This window comes from Cottoperca gobio, unplaced genomic scaffold, assembly GCF_900634415.1.
Source record: "Cottoperca gobio unplaced genomic scaffold, fCotGob3.1 fCotGob3_292arrow_ctg1, whole genome shotgun sequence".
Lineage (NCBI taxonomy): Eukaryota > Metazoa > Chordata > Actinopteri > Perciformes > Bovichtidae > Cottoperca > Cottoperca gobio.
The window spans coordinates 159,824-166,360 of NW_021166901.1; the positions used below are offsets into that span (position 1 = coordinate 159,824).

The window sequence follows — 6,537 nt, forward strand, 5'->3', positions numbered from 1 at the left end:
AGAAGCGTCTGACTTGGGCTATGGAAAAGAAGCACTGGACAGTTGCAGAGTGGTCCAAAGTCCTCTTTTCAGACGAAAGCAAGTTTTGTATTTCATTTGGAAGTCAAGGCGCCAGAGTCTGGAGAAAGGCTGGAGAGGAGCAAAATCCAAGTTGCTTGAAATCCAGTGTGAAGTTCCCACAGTCAGCGATGGTTTGGGGAGCCATGTCAGCTGCTGGTGTTGGTCCCACTGTGTTTCATCAAGCCCAGAGTAAATGCAGCTGTGTACCAAGAGATTTTAGAGCACTACATGCTTCCGTCTGCTGAAAAGCTCTATGGAGATGAGGAATTCATTTTCCAGCATGATCTGGCACCTGCCCACAGTGCCAAAACCACCAGTAACTGGTGTACTGACCATGGCATTACTGTCCTCGATTGGCCTGCCAATTCCCCTGACCTGAACCCCATAGAGAATATGTGGGGTATTGTGAAGAAGAAGCTGAAAGACACCAGACCCAACAATGCTAATGAGCTAAAGGCCGCTATTGAAGCATCCTGGCATCCATAACACCTCAGCAATGCCACAGGCTGATTGCATCCATGCCACGCCGCATTGATGCAGTAATCCGTGCAAAAGGATTCCCAACCAAGTACTGAGTGCATTAATGGACATTTTCAAATGTTTGATTTTGTTTTGCTGTTATAAATCTTTTTTTTTTACTTGGTCCTGAGGAACTATTCTAATTTTTTGAGATAGGATTTTTGAGTTTTCTTAAGCTGTAAGCCATAATCAGCAATATTAAAATAATAAAAGGCTTGCAATATTTCAGTGATTTGTAATGAATCCAGAATGCATGACATTTTTGTTTTTTTAAATTGCATTACAGAAAATAAAGAACTTTATCACAATATTCTAATTTTCTGAGACAGTCCTGTAGATATACTTACACTTTTCTGCCTCCTGGAGAGATCGTATAGCCTCACCACACTTGTCACTCGCCAGCAGTGTCTGTCCATTATAGCAGTACGCCTGCAAACACAAAGTAGTAGACTATAAAAGGAGCCCTGCCATTTGTCATCCCGTCTTTGTAAAGAAGAGTCGGTTTTCATCCAAGGTTCCTTTGCATAAACAAAAGTACTGTGAACTGCATGAACTTACATAAGCCATGTAAAAGTGCTGCTTCAGCTGAAGGTACTTCCTCCATTTGCTACGCACTCCGCTCCAAGGTGTTCAATGTGTGGTCTGCAGACAGAAATACTGAACGTTAATAGTCTCTTATGAAATAGTTTGGCTTTAGCACTCTCTAGGTGACTGACCACCGGTGACAATATTACAATATGTCACTCTGGGTGTTCGAGTGGAGCAGCAGCTCAGGGCCTCAAACCCAAAACCTTCAAACTAATATCTCCTGTCTGTGTGTTTTACAAGGCAGGAGATTCTGATTTGACTAAAATGTGTGAAACAAAAAGATATTGCTCTGCAAAGGCACCGCAACTCCAAAGGAAACAACTACAGCACTTCAAAACCAGGGCCGGGCCATATCAGATCGTTCACGATAATACCGGTATAATGTTTAATGCAGTATTATTTTTAAATTCATATCGTGATAATGGATATGTATGAGCCAATTAGCACTGCTGCTATAAGTAGGAACCAATGTTTGTTGATGGTGGTGTTCCGCCGGGAGGTAAACTGTTTTTGACACACACGCACACCTGGACACACACTCGGAGACACACACACACAAGTAGGCGGAGGTAGTTATTGTGTTTCTGAATGTCTCAAAGCATCGCCTTAGCCTCTACGGGCTATAATTCCCACTTGTTGACATTATGGCGTCATACCGTTACGCACAGCAACACAAAGCACGGCTGAATTGAAAGCGAAATTACTACCGGCTCTATGGTGGAGGAGGTTGTTCCAAAAAGTAGTGTGGAACAGTAGCGCCTGTATGCCCGGGCGTCCGAAACACAGCCCGGAATGTTTTATGAATAACCTCGACCTGGCTGCTCAGAGTAAAGTCAGCAGCTCCTCTGGCAGCAGCACAGCGTCTCTCCCATGTCGCGGTGCAAACAGGCAGGAGTGTGAACATGTGTGAAGCTCGACACTGCTGCCGAACAACTTTCTAAGAGTTGTTATTTTCTTTGGCTTTGAGTGAAAGTGATGAAATGAGACTGCCATGTTGCCGTTTGAGTAATACTGTTCTAAAGTCATGTTGAGGGTTTAATGTAGTGCAGTTGTGTGTGATGCTTTTTCAGGTGTGCGTAACACTCTTGTAGTTGTGTGCTCCTTGTTAAAAAGAACACACACACACACACACACACACACACACACACTATTACAGTTTTCCCTCAGCACCACACTATTAGCCGTTAGCTGCTGCTCTCCGTATCTTACGTAATGGACTTTTGTCTACAACAGACATACAATAATTGTTAAAACCCAATGCATAGCAGCCCCAGAGCTCTTGATTGTTTTTATCATTTTTTTTCTAGTAAGGTTACTTTGGGAAGGGGCAATAGTCCTTGCTAACACGGCCGCTAGCCACTCGAAGCGACCCGTATCGGTAAATGAACGTTAGCCAAGTGACACATAACCTATATGCTGCCTACTATAAATACCTCACTAAATATATTAACTAGTTGGGAGGCCATCCATTCCACTGTACCAAAAATGTGTTAATACCAGAAAACAACTCATTCAGTAGCTCTTTTTCATCCTGTATTTTTCAACCCTTATAGGTGTGTCCTCATCCCAGGATGGCTCATTGGTTTCACAGAAACCCGCTGAAGCAACAGCCCGGTTCCTTTAACTTTTATGGAGTGGCAGGGAGCCGCCGCAATAAGATATGCAAGTATGTCTTCTCTCCATTTACTTACACCGGGAATGGTGTTATCAAATTGGACTGACTGTGACCAGATCACGGACAAAATACCACCGTGCATTGTTTTTGTCTATCCTGCTCTATATGATGAGTGGAAGTCCTATGGCATGTTACTGTAATTGATCACAGTCACCTCTTTTTTCTTAAAGATGGCAATGCCTCGTTGGATATAATCACTCTGATGCTGTAATGATCATCACATTTTAGAGCTCAATTGATTGCTATTTGTTTGACACATCAGTACCTGAGGACTAACAGGCGAGACTGCTGGAAGATGTTTCCACTGCTGTCACCTGCAACCCTTGAGAATCATGATAAAATGCCACAGATGCATACTTCCCTTCCTTACTTCCCTCCTCCAGGTAATGTGCGATCTAATGTTTCTTCTCTTCTCTTGTTAGGGTGTTAACCCTTTACAATGCAGTGTTGCCCGTCAGTGTATCAGTCAATACAAACTCTTGCTTCTCATCAAAAACATTTTTCATCAAACAGAACATTATTTTAATCCTGGTCCCAAAGTTTTCCAAGCTCAAAGACATCTTGCCATAGAACCATGCCTCAAAAACAGTCTCAGTAAACATCCACACTGTTTCAATAAATAGTTTGAACAAGCGGATAGAGAAATATGCTGTATATGATGCTTCCAGACAATTGGAATAAGAAACATTTTCAAACTTTTAAGATACTTAAGGGAAAAGTAGATGTCCAAAGAGTTGACCCCAGTTTTTCTTTACAGTATTTGACAATGTCTTGGCATGACTTTACCTAAAACAATGTGATTGAAAAAAGTAATTGCATACTTGTATTGTATTTTTAATTATTGTAATTGTGTTTCTGATTTGCCTTCTAACTTACCTTCGGTTTTTTGATTTTTGCCTTGCACCAACCAACTGCTTTCTCATTTTTTAAATATTGGTTTATGATACAATAGGCTTTATTTCATCCTTGGATGGGACTACACAGGAGAACAAGATGAGATTCATCCAGAACTTCAAGTGGACTGACCATTACAAGGAAACCACCAAGGTAAAAACTCAATTTATACTTCGAGTCTCATTGGAAGCATTTTATTTAGTGTTCATGGTTTGCATGGCAACCGATAAGTAAAACAGTTCAAAATGCCATTAAGCACCTCATTGAATATTTGTCATTCTTATTTAAATGATGGAGTTCTGCAAATATTAACTACATTTTGAATGAAGTTATTCTGGGGCAGAACTCATTCTAAAAACTTCAAAACACAGAAAAAGAATTTTTCACAGTGAAGACGACACTATCACGCTCTGTGTTGCTCATTACAATTTTACCTCAAAGGCTATGTCAGTCTGTATAACCCACCGTCTGTCCACGCTCTCCTCCCAGTTGCCCACAGGATGCAGTGTTTGAAATGGTCTCCATGGCCTTCAATGTAGCCCTCTGGTACACCAAGTTGCCTCGAGACTAGCAGGGAAAGAAAAGTGTGTTTTTTTGTCTGTTATTTATGTTAAATAAGTTGTAAATTGATTAACCCTAGTTTGTAAAATTGTCATTGCTTTTTATTACTATACTAAATATTTCTTGTGGTCATGTTTTCCTGTTCGATAGCGTACGGAGGCTGAAGCGAAAGATGTTCACCGGAGCCTGAAAGTTTGCGCTGGGTATATCAAAACCCTCAAGGTGAGCAGCTACAGACCAGTCAAGTCTTTCTAAGTTATGACATAGAGCTGTGGGACTTGGAGGTTTTGCTGCCGGGAGGCCTATTCACCTCCTGTCTTACTCTTAGTATTTCCTCATTTGATATTTCTATGGTAAACATAAGAACTAAATGTGCTGTTCACTAAAATCTGTCAGAATAATTAGGCCTCTGACTTAATATTGATTGCTTTGATAATTTCTGTTCATTCAGAGAAGAGTGAAGCACTATCCAGAGAATTCTTCAGTTTACAATAAATACATTTTTTATTAAACTCCCTCTAGTGACCCCAACACGCCCTTCTGCAAACACCCCTATGTCTAAAGCAGAGGTTTGGGGTGTGGCCCGTGAGGCAGACAATGGGTTAAACTCCTTCTTCTCAAAGTCACTTGTCAGAACCGGCAAGAGAATCGTCACATTTTGAAGTTTTCTTCAGTATAGAAAGAACCACTGATAGCTGCCTGTACTTCCACTGGGTACATTGCAACAGGAACTGCTAATGCGCATTCGCCACACTATTAATGACAATTTGCCCAAAGTCAACAGATACAAAAAAAAAAGTTACTAGCCAAGCTAACTCACGGACTCCACGGTTCCAGCTAATAAACTGACTCCATACCAACATGAGTGGAGGGGAGTATATGTCGGTGTTAGGGGGCCACAGTGTCACAGTGGATTATAGTCTCGCAACACACAAAAAGAATGCATAGTATTACAAATGAATAACTTTAAAAGCTGATTTTAAAGCAACTATTCTCTGTCATGTTTGCTGCAGGAGGTCCACATCCCTCGTCTCATCCGCCGGCCGAAAAGGGCCGAGACCTGGAGCCCAGAGCGATCGATGCATATTCATCCAGTGCCAGGCTGAGGCGCAGGAAGGTAAAGTCGCCCAGGCCTGCACTTTAGCCATAACTGCATGCATCAGGTATGCTCGTTGAGTGTCACATTTCTATTACATTAATACACCTAGTTTTTTTTTTATTATGTTTTGTGATTCTTAATAATGTCCGAGCTGCACATTGCTTCTCTACAAAAGTGTAGTTTTTTACATTCTATGCAACCATCATGAGAGGAGTCGGACAAGTCAGAATGTTTGACAGAATTGCCTTAAAGGGCAATGAAATGTATCTTATTACATCACATCACAACCCTGGAATAATACAATATGACTATTAATGGTTGTATGAATCATCAATATTTTGAAAAAACAATAACAAAAAAAAAAAATATTCTTAGGTTGGGTATGGTTATTGTGCGTTGTGGTAGGAGCTATACCTTATAACCAGTGGCATCTTTTACTATAAATTTAAATTTATAATGACATAAATATTGATTCTCTTATTATATTGTATCTGAGGATTACAGATCAGGAGTCAGAGTCCAATGACACAGATACTCATGGCAATGATGATATTTCACCCTAATGATCCTAATCATAACAAGTTGTATCCATATTTTAGATCTTTACCATCTATTTCCTTTTCCACAGTGACAATTGCCCGAGCGATTGAACTGAAGCACAACGCCACACTCATCGCAGCGTTGCATTCGAGACGGCAAACTTTTATCAAAAAGCGGTCAGTATTTTGGCACTTGTGATGTTAACACGTCGTAAAAGTATTACATTGTTCTTTACATTCTGCATTATTTCTCTTACTTTGCGTCATGTAAGTTTTGTAACGCTGTGTAATAATCAGAGCGGGAGGAGTGTGAGGCCCTTTGCAAACGTGAGACGGGGAACACGAGAACCACCGTACAACGTACATACTGAGGCATTCAAGTTCAAGTGTCAAGCACAGGGCCGGAGACATCATGCGTTGCATGTACAGTGTGTTCTACAGTGCTACAGCAGATAATACTTGATAACACCCAAAAAGTATGAAGACAAAAGACAAAACCTGCTAAAGAAGTCCATCAGGGACCAACTAAAACAATTAGACCTGGGAAAATCATTTAGTTAATTTTCATGCTCTTCACATTCATTTTACATTAATTTGGGTCC

General features: G+C 40.8%; 1 long non-coding RNA gene and 1 pseudogene across 1 annotated transcript; one reads left to right on the forward strand and one right to left on the reverse strand.

Moving 5' to 3' along the window:
- Positions 1–457: 457 nt before the first annotated feature.
- LOC115005286 (uncharacterized) lies at positions 458–1,225 on the reverse strand. Its single transcript, XR_003831935.1, has 3 exons — positions 1,138–1,225; positions 927–1,008; positions 458–477 (listed from the first exon to the last, which is right to left on the reverse strand). It is a non-coding gene; the product is annotated as an uncharacterized LOC115005286 (long non-coding RNA).
- Positions 1,226–1,588: 363 nt separating this feature from the next.
- On the forward strand, positions 1,589–6,112 carry LOC115005283 (BRO1 domain-containing protein BROX-like; annotated as a pseudogene).
- Positions 6,113–6,537: the final 425 nt, after the last annotated feature.